Source organism: Python bivittatus, unplaced genomic scaffold, assembly GCF_059951505.1.
Source record: "Python bivittatus isolate LINGU-HERP-01145 unplaced genomic scaffold, Pbiv_v1 ctg000020_np1212, whole genome shotgun sequence".
Classification (NCBI taxonomy): Eukaryota; Metazoa; Chordata; class Lepidosauria; order Squamata; family Pythonidae; genus Python; species Python bivittatus.
Window position 1 is genome coordinate 95190336 of NW_028277030.1, and position 14641 is coordinate 95204976.

General features: G+C 35.6%; 1 pseudogene; it reads left to right on the forward strand.

Moving 5' to 3' along the window:
• The first annotated feature begins 790 nt into the window (after positions 1–790).
• LOC148217131 (uncharacterized) overlaps positions 791–14641 on the forward strand; it is a 92536-nt pseudogene continuing 78685 nt past the window's right edge.

Consider the following 14641-nt stretch of genomic DNA (forward strand, 5'->3'; position numbering starts at 1 on the left):
GAAACATCTGCAAGCAAAAAACCAAGCTCAGAGAGCACCAAGGACCCCACAGTTCAATCCTGAGCTACTGATATTCTCTTCTGCTGAAGCTAATCATTGCCTGGTGTAAATGCGTTGCCTTCTCTTGCTCCCTGGCACTTCAAAATGCCATTCCCTTCTCTCTTCCACCTTCCTGGTCTGTCAGTAGCAGGACAGGGGATTCATTGGAGCTGCCCAACTTTAGAGTACCTCACTGAGCAAGAAGTTTGGCTCAGTAGCTATCTCATCCTAGAGAAGGTAAATGAGTTGGTTACCATGGCAGCCAGACAGATTGGACCCTATTTCCTAAGCAACTGGTCCATTGCTTCTGAGAAAGTTTGTTCCTTGAATGATGCAAATCAGTATAGCACTGCTGCTTTTTCAAAAGAAATCTCTCTTCTCTTTTGTGTTTGGTTTCATTAAAACAAAAAGGAAGAAGAAAATTGCCTATACAGTTAGCAGGGTGGCAGCAGCTGTTTGTTTAGCATCACATGTAGTGGTAGAAACATGCAAACATAAGAATAGCCCTGCTCTATCTGTCAAAGCCCATCCTTCATTTTGTTTCCACAGTGGCCAACCAGATGACTCTGAGGTGCTCACAAGCAGGAACTAGAGACATACCTTTTCTTGCTGTTGTTCCCTTGCAACTGGCATTTAGACGAATGCTGTCCCAACTTGGAAGACATATTATTTTTTAAAACCAATAGCCCTTGATAGACTTTATTAATTTATCTAATCCCCCTTGAAAGCCATCAGATTAGTCACTATCACCATGGCGTATGGTAAGGACTTCCAAAAGTTTATTTTGTGCTGTATGAAAAAGTGCTTTCTTAATTCTCTAAATCTCATTCCAGTTAGCTTGATTGGATGACCATGGGTCCTAGATCTTTCAGAGAGGATAAAATCTTTTTCCTATTCAATTTCTCCATGCCATGCTCAGTGTTATATATCCTGGTCATGTCTTCTCTCAGTGGGTGTTCAAATCTTCTAACCATTTTGGTTAACCTTTTCTGCACTTTATCTTCATTCAAACGTAACCACTAGAACAGCGTACTGTATTCCACCTTCAGATGTACTCCAGATTTATATAAGGGCATTAAAATGTTGGCAGCTTTATTTCTAGTCTCTTTTATAATTATCCCTAACATGGAAGTTGTCTTTTTCATCACTGCTGCATGCTGCGTTCAATCATTGAACAATTTCAATCATTGAGCAATCACCATTGAGCAATTCTATGTTGACCCCAAAATTTTTGCCTAGTTAGTTATAAATAGCTTACACTCCATCAGTATATATAAGATGCTAAAATTTTGGTCCCACTGGGCATCACTTACTGAAACTGAACCACATTTGTCATTTGGTTGACCATTCACTCAGTATAAAAAAATCCTTCTGAGGATTTTCACAATTTCTTGGTTTTTACCACCCTGGACAGTTTTGTCTCTCCAAACTTTGTCAGCTAAGTGCTTAGCTCTAAGGCCAGATAATTTATGAATAAGTTTAAAAGCACCAGTCCCAACCCAGATGCTTGAAGGACACCTGTTAATTCCCATAATTGAGGAAATGACCATTTATTTCCATATATATGTGTGTGTATCTCTGTGTGTGTGTATACACCAGTTAGAAATCCATACAAGAATAGCTCATCATCCCATGACTATTCAATTTATTAAAGAATCACTGATGAAAATACAGTGACTTCAGAATCATCTCCATCCTCATGCCTGTTGACTCTTTAAAAAACAACTCCAGAAGGTTTGGTGAGGCAGGTTTTACCTTTGCAGAATCCAAGCTGATTTTAGTTCAACAGACTTGTTCCTGTATATGCCTAGTTATTTTTTCTTTTCTTTTTTTCTGCCAACAATTACCAGTTCTACCAGACATTAAGCTCTCCAGTTCCTATGTGCTCTTTGCTCTCACTCCAGATAGAAGACGGGAAAGAGTATTATAGCATATTTAATGTTACCTGGAGCCCCACAAATCTGAATTTAGTATTGTTTGGACTGAGATACTATATCAACTTTACCTTCTTGTAAAATCACATGCCTTGCAGTTTTGCAGACTTTCTGTCTCCAGCTCATCTTCAGAGAGCTGAAAATCACTGTGGCTAGCCATTAACACATGATGGTAAATCTGGGCAGAACTAGAATACAGACCATTCATCACCAATTTAACTCAAAGCATCTTAAATATATTCCTGTTCTGAGAAGATGTTTAGGAAGCAAATAATGATGAATATTAATAAGATAACAAAACAGTGCTGCAGTTTCACTCTGACCTCATGCTCTTATCTACTCCTGTAACTAATTGTGCCCATGTTTTGCACATGTAGAAGCTGAACTATTGGAACCGATCCTGCTAGAAAAGTTGCACTACAGATGAGATATATCATGAGGCAGATCAGGAGAGAGCTGTGTTTTGTATGTTTTAGGACAATGATTCCTTCCTACATACTGAATTATGTCACTGTTTTTCTTTGTCATGGTTCAGCAGACATTAGTTGCTTATATTAAAGTCAGATTGTAATTTTCCAAAAATGATCATACAGGTGTGGAAGTGTGCATTTACTTCTTCTTCTGAGCATCTTTGAAGTAGTCTTCCTTAAGTTCTATAGAAAGTGAGGGTTAAAGCGTTAAAGGTTAAAGGAGGCTGTACCAGATAAATGCAAGCGCATCATCCCTTCACATCTTATGGCATAATGCCATAAGGATCTGTATGGAGGATCTGGGGCAGGACTAGCATACATAACATTGCCCCCTACTCACTTTACCTCTTGCATGTTCTACAGAACATCTAAAGAGGCTGAATGCCTCCAGGAGAACTAACTGAGTGTTCAGATGTTTATCCTTCAAAGTTCAGATCCATAAAGGATTTTCCCTTAATACTTCTTTCCAATTTTGGTTAGTTGATTTATAGCTATAGACTTTCCATCTGGAAGTTGTTTCAAGTGATTAGGTTTAATTCAGGTGATTCTGGAGTTCCATAGTCAAGCAAGCACATGCCTTCATTTATCAGTGTCTTTGCTTAATCATTTAAGAAAAAAAACCAGTGAGAAGACAGGAAAGTAAAATAATTGAATTATGAAAATAGGTGGACTAGGAAATGAGCTATATTGAATGCATAAAGGATAGGGTTTATATTTGTTTTTCCTGCAAAGAAATCTTGAGGATTCCCCCCCCCCAAAATGTTAAGAACAATAGTAACTAAATATTTTTCCTCTTCCTGCTCACAAATAGGAACCCAAACACAAAATCCACAACTCTTATCTCAGATAATGTGTTCTTGAATCAGATTGTTCCTGAATAAAACATTGTTATCAGTGGGTATCTAATTTGTAAAAAAGTTGGAAAAAATGAACTGGAAGGGGCCAAAACACTCAGCACTATTCATCAAGGAACACTCTGTAAACCAACAGACATTTAACATCTACGCAAGGTTTGCCATTTAACTTTAATGGAATAAGGACCACGCTCAGTGATCTTGAATGGTTCCATGGTTCAAAATATTTCCCATTTATTTCAGTTTTAGGAAACCTCTCTGGCAGCTAAGACTTTGTATCATTGCTCACAGATTTCTATGGGAATATTTGTGAGATTTGCTAAAGTAGGGTTACCATATCTGAGTTTCAAAACTCTATATGATTATTGAATGGCAAAAAGAGTTAAAGGGTTTTTTTCCCCTCTCACTTTGCTGCCATCTAGCAGTCATCCAGTTTTTGCCACCCAAAATGAACTCTGATGTGGCATGTATAACATCATTTAATAGCCTGTATCTGTCCTTCTAGAGTAAAAAATCTGAAAAAAGGCCTTTAGTTTGTGAAAGATGCATTTGAAAAAGTAAAAGCATCCTATTTCCCCAGAATATATTTGAGAAAATACAAGTAATGTATTGCAGAAGCAGTACAGTTCAAAATATATGAAGGAATTTGTGAACAAAATTCTTAGAGAAAGTTGCATATCAAATTCTTTATTAAGGAAAGTTGAAAAAGAAAAAAAACCGAATGCAGATTTTCCACCATTCAAAAAGATCATACAAATTTAGATAGAAAAGAATAATACATAAACATCTGTGACAGTGACATGGACCAAATTTAGACTAATCTGCACATCCCTAGTAATTAATATTGTGACAGTTTTTGTTCTGTATTTAATATGAATAATGGTTCATTAATTCTGCCTAAATTTTGCTTCAGAATATTCACATTCAGTCTAGATTCATTTATGTTTTGTAGACTTACAGTAATCAATAGGCCTAACTTTATATCTTAGTAAATCTGAATCAACCCTTAGAATAACTCACATACAGTAGCTGATATTATGACCCATATTGTGACATTGGTGGATGTGGAATGAAATCTCATAATGAAAGTGGGATGGTGCCAATATTTAGGCATACTTTTCAATCTCACTCTTTCTCCTGACATGCTTACAAGGTTGGAAAGTGACGGGTCCATCAAGGCCACATTGTTGTGCTTGCTGGAGCTTATCCCCTGATAGCCTTTTCCTGTTTAATCATAACATGGAACTCAGCTGAGAAACAAGGAGAGCAGGGAAAGAGAGGCTAGAGGGGGATTTAAAAAAAAAGATAATTCTTCTTTGGGAATTTCTGTAAAAAATGAAATTTTGGGACTCTGTGTGAATGTCTTTTAGGCAAGCTAAACTTTGATAGATTATGAACTTTTTATATATTTAGTTCTCCATTGTATTTGTTAATGAAAGGGACTCAAGCTTTTTAATAGGTCAAGATACGCTCTCTTCAATCAGGTTTAAGTGGGATTGGATGGTAGGGAGGTTGGATATGGAGGCCTGGTACAGTGTGGGAGATGGGGCAGGGGAGGGATAAGGGAGGAGGGTGATTTTCAAAGGTGGGAGGGAGAACGGGAGGAGGATATTAATGGATAAAGCTATACCTGCTCTTTATACTATCAGGCAACTTTCTGACAGATTTTGTGAGCAATAAGCTTTCAATAATTTTCGGTATGTGAGATAATCTTAACTTCATAGAGAAATTAGATAGAGACATTCTAAAAATGTAGGTAATGGGAGAACAACGGAAAATGATTTCTTTAAATTCAGAGGTCTGGGAGATCCTATTAAGAGGAAAAGGATTGTTAATTATGTCAAATCATTTAAACCTCATGTGGTTATGTTACAAGAAACATACAACAATTAGGTTCAACAATAGGTACAGTATTTTTATAAACAACTTTTGCACAAGGATCTAATAAATCAAAGGGAATAGCTATTCTTTTCAAATCTGGCATAAATTTCAAGGTTGAAAAGATTTTGAAAGATAGGGAAGGTAGATATATATTGATAGAAGGGGAATTTGATAATAAAATCAAATTAGCATCTATTTATATTCCTAATCAGGGTCAGATCAGTTACTTACAAAAGATTATGAACAGAAAAAAAGGAATACAGATAACCCAAAGTTTAATGCGTAGTCTTGGACTCATAGATACATGGACAATTATGAATCCTGCAACAAATGCATGTACATTTTATTCAGGTAGACAAATCACATTCTAAGATATATATGGATATCTAATTTTTTTTCCCATTTTTTTGCAACAAGTTAAAATTGCACCAATACTTATATCAGATCACACTCCAGTGATTATTACTCTCAGATTAGAAGAAATCGTTCCATTTACTTATAATTGGCATTTTAATCCTATAATAATATACAATGTAGCAGCAAAGCAACAACTAACTCAAACTTTGAGAAACCTTTTTCAAGAAAATCATACAAATGAAACATCAGGAAGAACAAGATGGGGTGCTGTGAAGGCAGTATTAAGAGGAGAATGTATAAACCAGATGAGTATGATTAAAAACAAGATCAGCACGAAAGGCAAGTAAGCTTTATTTAGAAATTAACAATTTATTAGCAAACTGTAACAGAACTGGATTAGATAGTATTTACAAACAGATAGTAAATAAAAGTAGAGAGCTGGATGATTTGCAGACAGATAAAATCTCTCAGCTTATTTTTGCTAAGCAAAGATACGACGAATATGATAATAAAAATTCTAGAATACTGGCAAACAAATTGAAAAAAAGGAAAAAAATGTATTAGTGCAATTAAAAATAGCAACAGTCAAATCGTGACCAAAAGTAAAGATATAAGTGAACAATTCAAACTTTTTTTCAGAATTATATTCCTCAAATAATCCATCACCAATAAAAATTAATCAATATTTAAATAGATTAACACTCCCAGAATCGGCTCCAGAAGATTTACAATTTATGTAATCTCCCTTTTCTATTTCAAAGATCATTGAAGTCTTTAACACTATTCAAAAGGGAAAATCTCTCGGCCCTGATGGATTGTCAGGGGAATTTTATACAGAATTTAAAGAGGTCTTAATACCTGAATTTCTATTTTTATGCAATTCTTTGCACCAGGGGGAACCTTTACCAGAATCTTGGAAACAGTCCAAGATAATTTTGATCCATAAAATCGGGTAAAAATTCCCAGGATTTGGCATTTTACAGGCCCATCTTACTTCTCAATACAGATTATAAACTATATACTAAACTGTTAACTAACCAATTAAAAGTGATTATAGGTAAAATTATTCATATGGACCAATCTGGCTTTATTTCAAATCAAAATATATTTACCCTTATCAGGAAATTATTAAATATTATACAAATTAGTAAAATTAATAAATCTTCATTAGCCATATGTTCTTTAGGTATATTTAAACCCTTTGATTCTCTGGAAATACAATTTTCAAAACAAATATTAATTAAATTTAAATTTGGGGCAGGCTTTTGTAAGATGATTGAACATATTTATGGACCAACTAAAGTTCAGATAAGACTTAACAGTTATAATTCAGATCCCATCATGGTTTTAAGAGGTACCAAGAAGGATGGTCCTTTATCACTTTTACTATTCAACCAAGCTACAGAAGCACTGGCAATAGCTCTTAGAACCAATAATCAGATTAATGGGATAAAAATAGGAGATAAAACATATATTTTAAATCTATTGCAGATGATATGATCTTGACTCTCTCAAATGCTTCTTATTCAGCTAATTATATTAAGGAGGAACTAAAGGAATTTGCAGAGACGTCAGGACTATCAGTTAATTTTCATAAATCACATTTGATGTTTTTTCATATACCTCAAAAACTCAAAAGGAAATTTCTACAGTTTTAGAGATTCCAATAGTATATACATCTTTAAAGTATTAATAAGGCATCACTATTAAGAATATTAAAAAATGTTTTACTAATAATTGTATACCAACATGGAAGAAATTAAATAGAGAAATGAAAAACTGGGCTTCAAAACATTTTAACATTTTAGGGCAAATTGCAGGGGTAAAAATGAAAATCCTTGCCCACCTCAACTTTCTATTTCAATTTCTCCCAGTGGAAATTCCAGAACAGGAATTTAAGGCAAAAAAAAGAGAAAAAGAATAAAATAAAATAAAATAAAATAAAATAAAATAAAATAAAATAAAATAAAATAAAATAGAAAGCTTCTGCTTTCATCCAAAAAAATTGAGAATTTTTTTTTTAAAAAAGGATTTTATATAGACCTCAGAAACAGGGAGGTTGGGGTATGCCCAATCTGATAATATATTATCAAGCAGCATAGTTAGGGCATATGATTCCATTTATTATAGAAGACACTTCCAACAATGTTTCCACATTGAAACTATATTAGAGTCAAATAATTTTATAAATCAATGGTTTTTTTTTACCCAAAATATTTTTCTAGAATAAAACACATTGAAAATGTTTTCACTAAAATTATGCCTCAAATTTAGAAGAGTAAATACACAGCTTTGATAAAGGATACTTCTCCTTTAACTCCTTTAATAACATATAGATCAAGATAATCATTCAGGTTTGACTAAAATGAAATTTTTGAGAGAATACAATCTTTATAGACTAAAAGATTTTTATACTAATAGAGAACCTCTCAATAAATATCAAATGGAGCAATGAATAGGTAATAAATTACCATGGCTCTTTTGGTATCAACTCAAATCCCTTTTAGGCAATAGAAATAGTAGAGCTTCAGCAACAAAGCCTTATACCAATTTGAGAATTTAATACTTCACTATTTAGAACAACCAAAAGGAACAATTTCAAACATGTATAAGTTATTACTGCAATTAGAAATAGGAGATCCACCTAAAGGAAACTTTAAAGGAAACTTGGGATACTGATCTCAGTAATCCCATACAGGAGATAAATTGGCAGAAATTATGGAAACTGGGTGGATTCACCTCAGGTTCAATGCAAGAACTGCAGTGGAAGATTATACATTGTTGGCACTTGACTCCCATTAGATTGGCACGTATATTTCAAAATTATTCTTCCAAATGCTGGAGAGGTTGTCAAAAAAAGGGTCATTTTTTAAAATTTGTGGTGGTCATGTGATAAAGCTATATCCTTTTGGCATAAAATTTTTGGGGAGATAAGTACTATCACTAATCAAGAATTGAATGCTCCCCAGAGAAAGGCTTGCTGCATTTATTTACAGGGCCAAACTATAAGCTTAAAAATAAAGAATTTATTATTTATTTAATTTTAGCGGCCAAAATAATAATTGTACAACACTGGAAAACTCTAGATAATATAACAGTTCAGTTGTGGATTAACAAGGGCTCTTCACCTGCTACATTCGAAAAAAATCACAGAAAAAGTTAAATTAATGAGACATCAGAGGCAGAAACCACAATTCTATCAAATCTGGATGGATTTTATGGTTTATCTCAATAGCAATAGACTATATTGCTATAATCTAGTATACTTTATATATATGGCAAATTTTCATATGTACAGTACCTGTCTCTTTATTCTCATTGCAGTAGATCTCTTCTGTATTTTCTGTATTGTTTCTTTTGTTGTTGTTGCTTTTTCTTTATATGTACCTTGGATTTATGTTATTGTAGTTACCTGATATTGTTTGTTAAAATCTAATAAAAATACTGTATATTTTTTAAAAATCAGGTTTTTGGCATCTTGAACGAGGTCAGATCATAACTTTAAGATCAGAGGCTTTAAAATTTGGGGAGATAGATCTCTGTGCAGAAGGATTTGATGCAATGTAATGTCAATCATGACATTACAAGACAGCGCACAAACTCACAAGCAGTCCGGGGGAAAAGTGGCTTTTTCATGATTAATGCAATACAGTTTTCTGTGTCTCCAGTGCTCCGTTAGTGATGGTGTCCTTCTTGCACAGCTGTGTACTCACTAAAGGTGGCAGTGGAAGAGAGCTTTTCCTGCATTCTTGTTCCTCCCAACTGCTATATCTGGTGGGGGAAAATGAGTGTAAAGTTTAGAGAATGTTAACAAAAGATTTGAGGGCTTTCTAGACTGGAGGTCATCACCTCATCATGTTCACATACTGACATCACTATTCAGAATTATCTTTAGTCCCTTGCAAGCTACTGATTTTTTACTGGGCTCTTTCTATGCAAGCCATTTTTATTATTTTCAAGCATTAGGTCTGATTGTATTTATACAAAAGAGGTAATTCTGAACTGATTAGTTAGCACTGCACACAGTTGGCAGTGAATCATTTTAAAAGTCTAATCATGTTAAGTAGAATACTGTGTACTAGATAAGCCATGGCATCTAGCCATTACACATATTCTGCTCCATCTGATTGAACTTTGCATTTTCTACCCGTTCCTATATCTCTGCCCTTTGTTCCACATATTTAATAATTACTGGGAGCATCACATAGTCTTGGTAAGTTTAAAGAGGAAGAAGAATGTCAGAAAGGAGGGAAAAGTCCCAGCTGTGGAATCCCTGGGTCATTGTCATATAAGCACATCTCCTTTCCAAGTGTTGAGCTATGCTGCTTTCATGCCAATCTTTCATGTGCCCATTTCTCTTTTTTCCATCATGCTGTTCCCGTTCAAGTAGGCAGTGTTATGCAAACTTCAGAAACAAATAAGAAAAAAGGAACTAAGCTAAATAAACTGAAGGCATGAGATAAGAAAAGGAAATACAGCTAAATCTAGTTTACACCAGCACAGTTCATTATACTTCTCCATCCTTTTCTATTTTTTTCAAAACCATCTTTGCATCTGCCGTATTTATATGGACTCATACACTGCCTTTTCTTAATTATTTTAAACTTCTCACCTTCTTCAAGGATGCACTCTTGAGAATCTCATCAACTCCACCAAATCACAACTTTCTTGGTCTTCCCCTTCCTCTCAAACCATTCACTTTTCCTTTATATATTTGTTTCATGCCTCATTCCTAATCTATTCTCTCTATATGACCAAACTACATTACTATAATTCTCTTTACTGGTCAATTTTGAATTCAATCAACATTCGTTCAGTACTGGTTCATTCTTGACACTACCCACTTTACCCACTTAAATTTCCCAGTCCTATTTCATTCAATTTACTTTTATGGTTTTCTTGACCTACCCATCTCTTATTTTCCTATAACCATATGGGCAGAAGTGTGAGCTTCTGCACAGCCATTAACACTTTTTCAACAAATATTCATTTCTCGCAGCAGACCACATACTGCCCACTACTTTTCTACTAGCATTTGCACCTCTCAAAATTTCTCCATCTATTCTATTTTTAGTAAACATTCTACTAAGGTACACACATCTATCTACTTGCTCTATTCTGATTTTTTTTTTCATTTATGTATAATTTTACTCCATTTTCCTTGGTTTTCAAATTATTGATTTTCAGATCCATACTCCCCATTTTATCATATAAGCTAGCTAATATTCACTGCAAATCATTTGGTTCTCATCCAACAAAATGGCATTTTCTGCATACAAAAGCACATGTTGTTAATGTTTCCAGTCACCACGCATTTACCATTATCATAAACTTCCCTTAAATATTCAATTTATTCTCACACATGCTTTAATTCCATCATATACCACTATTATTATACTCAGTAAAAAATGTTCAACTTGATAATCACACATATTTCATATTCAAGCCTATTCACTTACCATGCACTTTCTCTGAATCAACAAATGTATAATCAGTTTCTTTTTCTTAATCATACATACCTCAATGACCTGCTAAAGAGCGAAAACCTGGCTTGCACACTTCCTACCTGGCATAAAGCGACCTTACACTTCCCAAAATCTGCTCATTGTCACCTCCAATACCCTTTCAGTCAGAATTCTGCTAAATAGCTTCCCAGACACTCAGAATAACCTAATCCTCTTCCTTTCAGAGTTTTTGCTTATACTTTTTTTGTCTTCCCTTTTGTATTAGGAATAATAACAGCATGTTTCCTACCAACAGGCACAGACTGGAAACACAGAGATAAAATACTCCTTCCAGAATTCCTTCACTTCAATTTCATCCCAAATCTTTTCATCACTATTATTTTTAAAATTCCATTTACTCTCCTGGAGGTTCTTGTTTAGGCCTCTTCACCCTCTTCCAAATTGACTTTATTTCTGTCAAAGTTGCTCCACATTTTCTCTGCTTTTTTTTTTTTTACTCTTAACTGTTTTGCTCTCTTTGATTACATTCTTTACAACAATATTTTTTTCTCTATATCCACATTTTGCAATATCTGTTTTTTGTCCTGAATTGCTGCAGTAATCCTTTTTTAATATACATTTCCCCCTTATCCACAGCTTCATCACTGCATGATTCCACCAAGCATCTTTTTCATATATCCCTACGCTTCTGTCGTATTCTGAGATGTTATTTTTTTCACTCTGTTCGAAGCAGTTTCCACACCCTTCTTTCTTACATCCATTTTCTATTTGTTCTATTAGGTTATTATCTATATTCTAACACTTTTCCCTACTGAATTAATATTTTCCTGCTTGCAGTTGCTCTTCTCTCACTGTAAGGTTCTTTCACATCCTTCTTTTTCTTTCACATCCATTTTTTTTCCAAGGATCACTTTTGACACTACCAAAAATGGTTCCACATTCAGAACCTTTCATCACCCTTGTATCATTTAATAATTTTCTCAATCCTTTATAATTAACAATCAAACCAATTGTGCATTTAGATTTATATTCATTCCTTGCAATGTATGCATGATTAGAATTATGCTTAAACCACATATTCAGAACATACAGCTGTTTTTCCAAGTAGATGCTCAAGAATCATCTTGTTGATTCTTGGGTCTCCAAATGGCCTACTAATTTCTTCTGTACTTTTTCCTCTCATTATTGCTCATCCAATCATGCCACTTAATAGAATACCTTTTTCCTTTAGATTACATTCATTTAGAATGTTGCACATTTTTCCCAAAATCATATCTATTACCATCTTTTCCATTGTCTTCATATCTCAAACTTACTTTATTTTGATCCAGTGAGGAGGAAAATAGTAACAGTGACTAAAAATGAGGTTGTTACTACTTATGAGAACCCAGAGAATTGGAATTCTTTGGAATTCACAAAGTATATATCCAATATTACCTATTTGTGGAAGATTGCAGAATGCTCGGAAATCTTCATTGTGAAGAAATAGACATTTAGTAATAGCCTGTTGACTTCTGCAAGTTACCATTGCCATTTTCTCTCTCTCTCACCCCACAATTTCTTTCATGTTTGGAACACTATGGAGATTGGCAATAATGGAAGAGCTCCCCTTGGCCAGATATCTGAAATATACGGGATGAAGCATGTTTGAATTGAACCAGATATTTTTCTATTGCCTATCGAGATTTGGGTTGAATCCAAATCTAGATGGACACGTTCTCCTGACCAATAGAATTAATCTAAGCAAATATAATTCAATTTAATTAATTAAATATAATTAAATAATTTAGTTATTTAAAATGTATTTTATTTATTAACCACATTTCTACCCCACTGCAATTCAGACACTCTCACTTACATAAACTATAAAACCAAATTAAAAAAAATACAATTATAAACAATAAAACAACCCCATCCCAACAAAAATTACAAACAATAAAAATAGAGATGACTTACCAAATCAGACGTCTCTCCAGAACAATTTGGTCCTTAAAAACTTCCAAAATGTTAAAAAAAGAGGGGGCTAGCCTGATCTCAACTGGGAGGCTATTTTACAGTGTCGGTGCTGCCATAGAAAAGGAGCACCTCCTTGCTACAGCCCCCTGGGTCTCCTAGGTAGTCCTCAACTTATGACCATTCATTCAGCAACCGTTCAAAGTTACAATGGCACTGAATGAATGGTGATTATTGGCTGTCACAGACCCCCATGGTCACGTGATCATCATCTGGGTGCTTGGCAACCCATTCTCACAATTGGTTGCCAAGCACCCTGCAATCACATGATTCCCATTTGCCACCTTCCATGCCAGCTTCCCCAGAAAGTCAAAGGGGAAGCCAGCAGGGAAGATTGTAAATTGCTGGGGTAAGTCTCCCCCACCTATGTATCCTCTCCCTCAACCCCTCTGCACTCACATTGGGGCCAACCCCACCTGCCTCCCTTCCCATAGGTGCCAGCGCGGCCAAGGGAGAAGGGATAGTCCAAGAACAGCCTTATTGGACCCAGAGATAGGCACTTCCTGCCTCCAGGAAGTTCCCCACCAACTGCGCCCCCACTTATCCTCAAGGAGAATGGAGTGATGTATATATAGAGATAGAAGTAGAGATAGAGATAGAGTTAGACGTAGGATATTTATCTATCTAATATGTATGAGTGTGTGTGTGCGTGTGTGTTGTAGGATAGCTGTCATATATGCACAACAGCTGCTATAATCTTAGAGATGCTTGGCTACACGGTCAAAAATAACAGCAGTACATACCTCCCCCTGGAAAATTAGGTTGGAGGCTAAGATCAAGGCAACTCGGAAAGAAGTTAGTCAGCTGGTGGAGGTACAGAAGTGTGTGGAGATTAAGGATAAGACTCAGCTACTAAAAAAAACCCAATACTCCATCTGAAGCCCTAGAGACTGCTAAACAAAGACTCACAGCACTGGCTACCAGGCTAAGGAGATACACTAGAGAAGCAGAGGCCAAGATGATAAATGCCCTGTTCTCCAAAGACCCATTCAAGGTGTACTCCCAACTGCAGTGCAAAAACACAGCAACAGCGGAGCCACCAACAGCAGAAACTGAACAGTACTGGAAGAACATATGGGAGAAAGAGAAGACACATAACACCAGTGCAGAATGGGTGCAGGACCTGAGAGCAGACCACAGCAATCTTCCAGAACAGGAACCAGTCACCATCACAGTAACAGACATCCAACAGTGGGTCAAGAACATGAAGAGTTGGATAGCACCTGGCTTGGACATGATCCACACCTACGAACTAAAGAAATCAACAGTAGTACATGAACATTTAGCAGCACAGGAGGGACATGCTGCTAGATGTTCATGCACAACACGCAAGGAAGGACAGTGCTGATCATGAAAGACCCCTACAAGGCACTGTCCAACTACTGGCCAATAACTTGTCTCCCCATAACATGGAAAGTCCTATCAGGCATCAGAGCCACCAAGCTACAGGACCATATGGGCCAGTACATGAGCAAGCTCAGAAGGGCATTGGGAACAACACCAGAGGCTCAAAACACCAGTTGCTCATAGACAGAGCAGTTGCCCAAGACTAAGGGTCTAGACATACCAATCTGAGCACAGCCTGGATTGACTACAGGAAAGTCTATGACTCAATGTCACACACATGG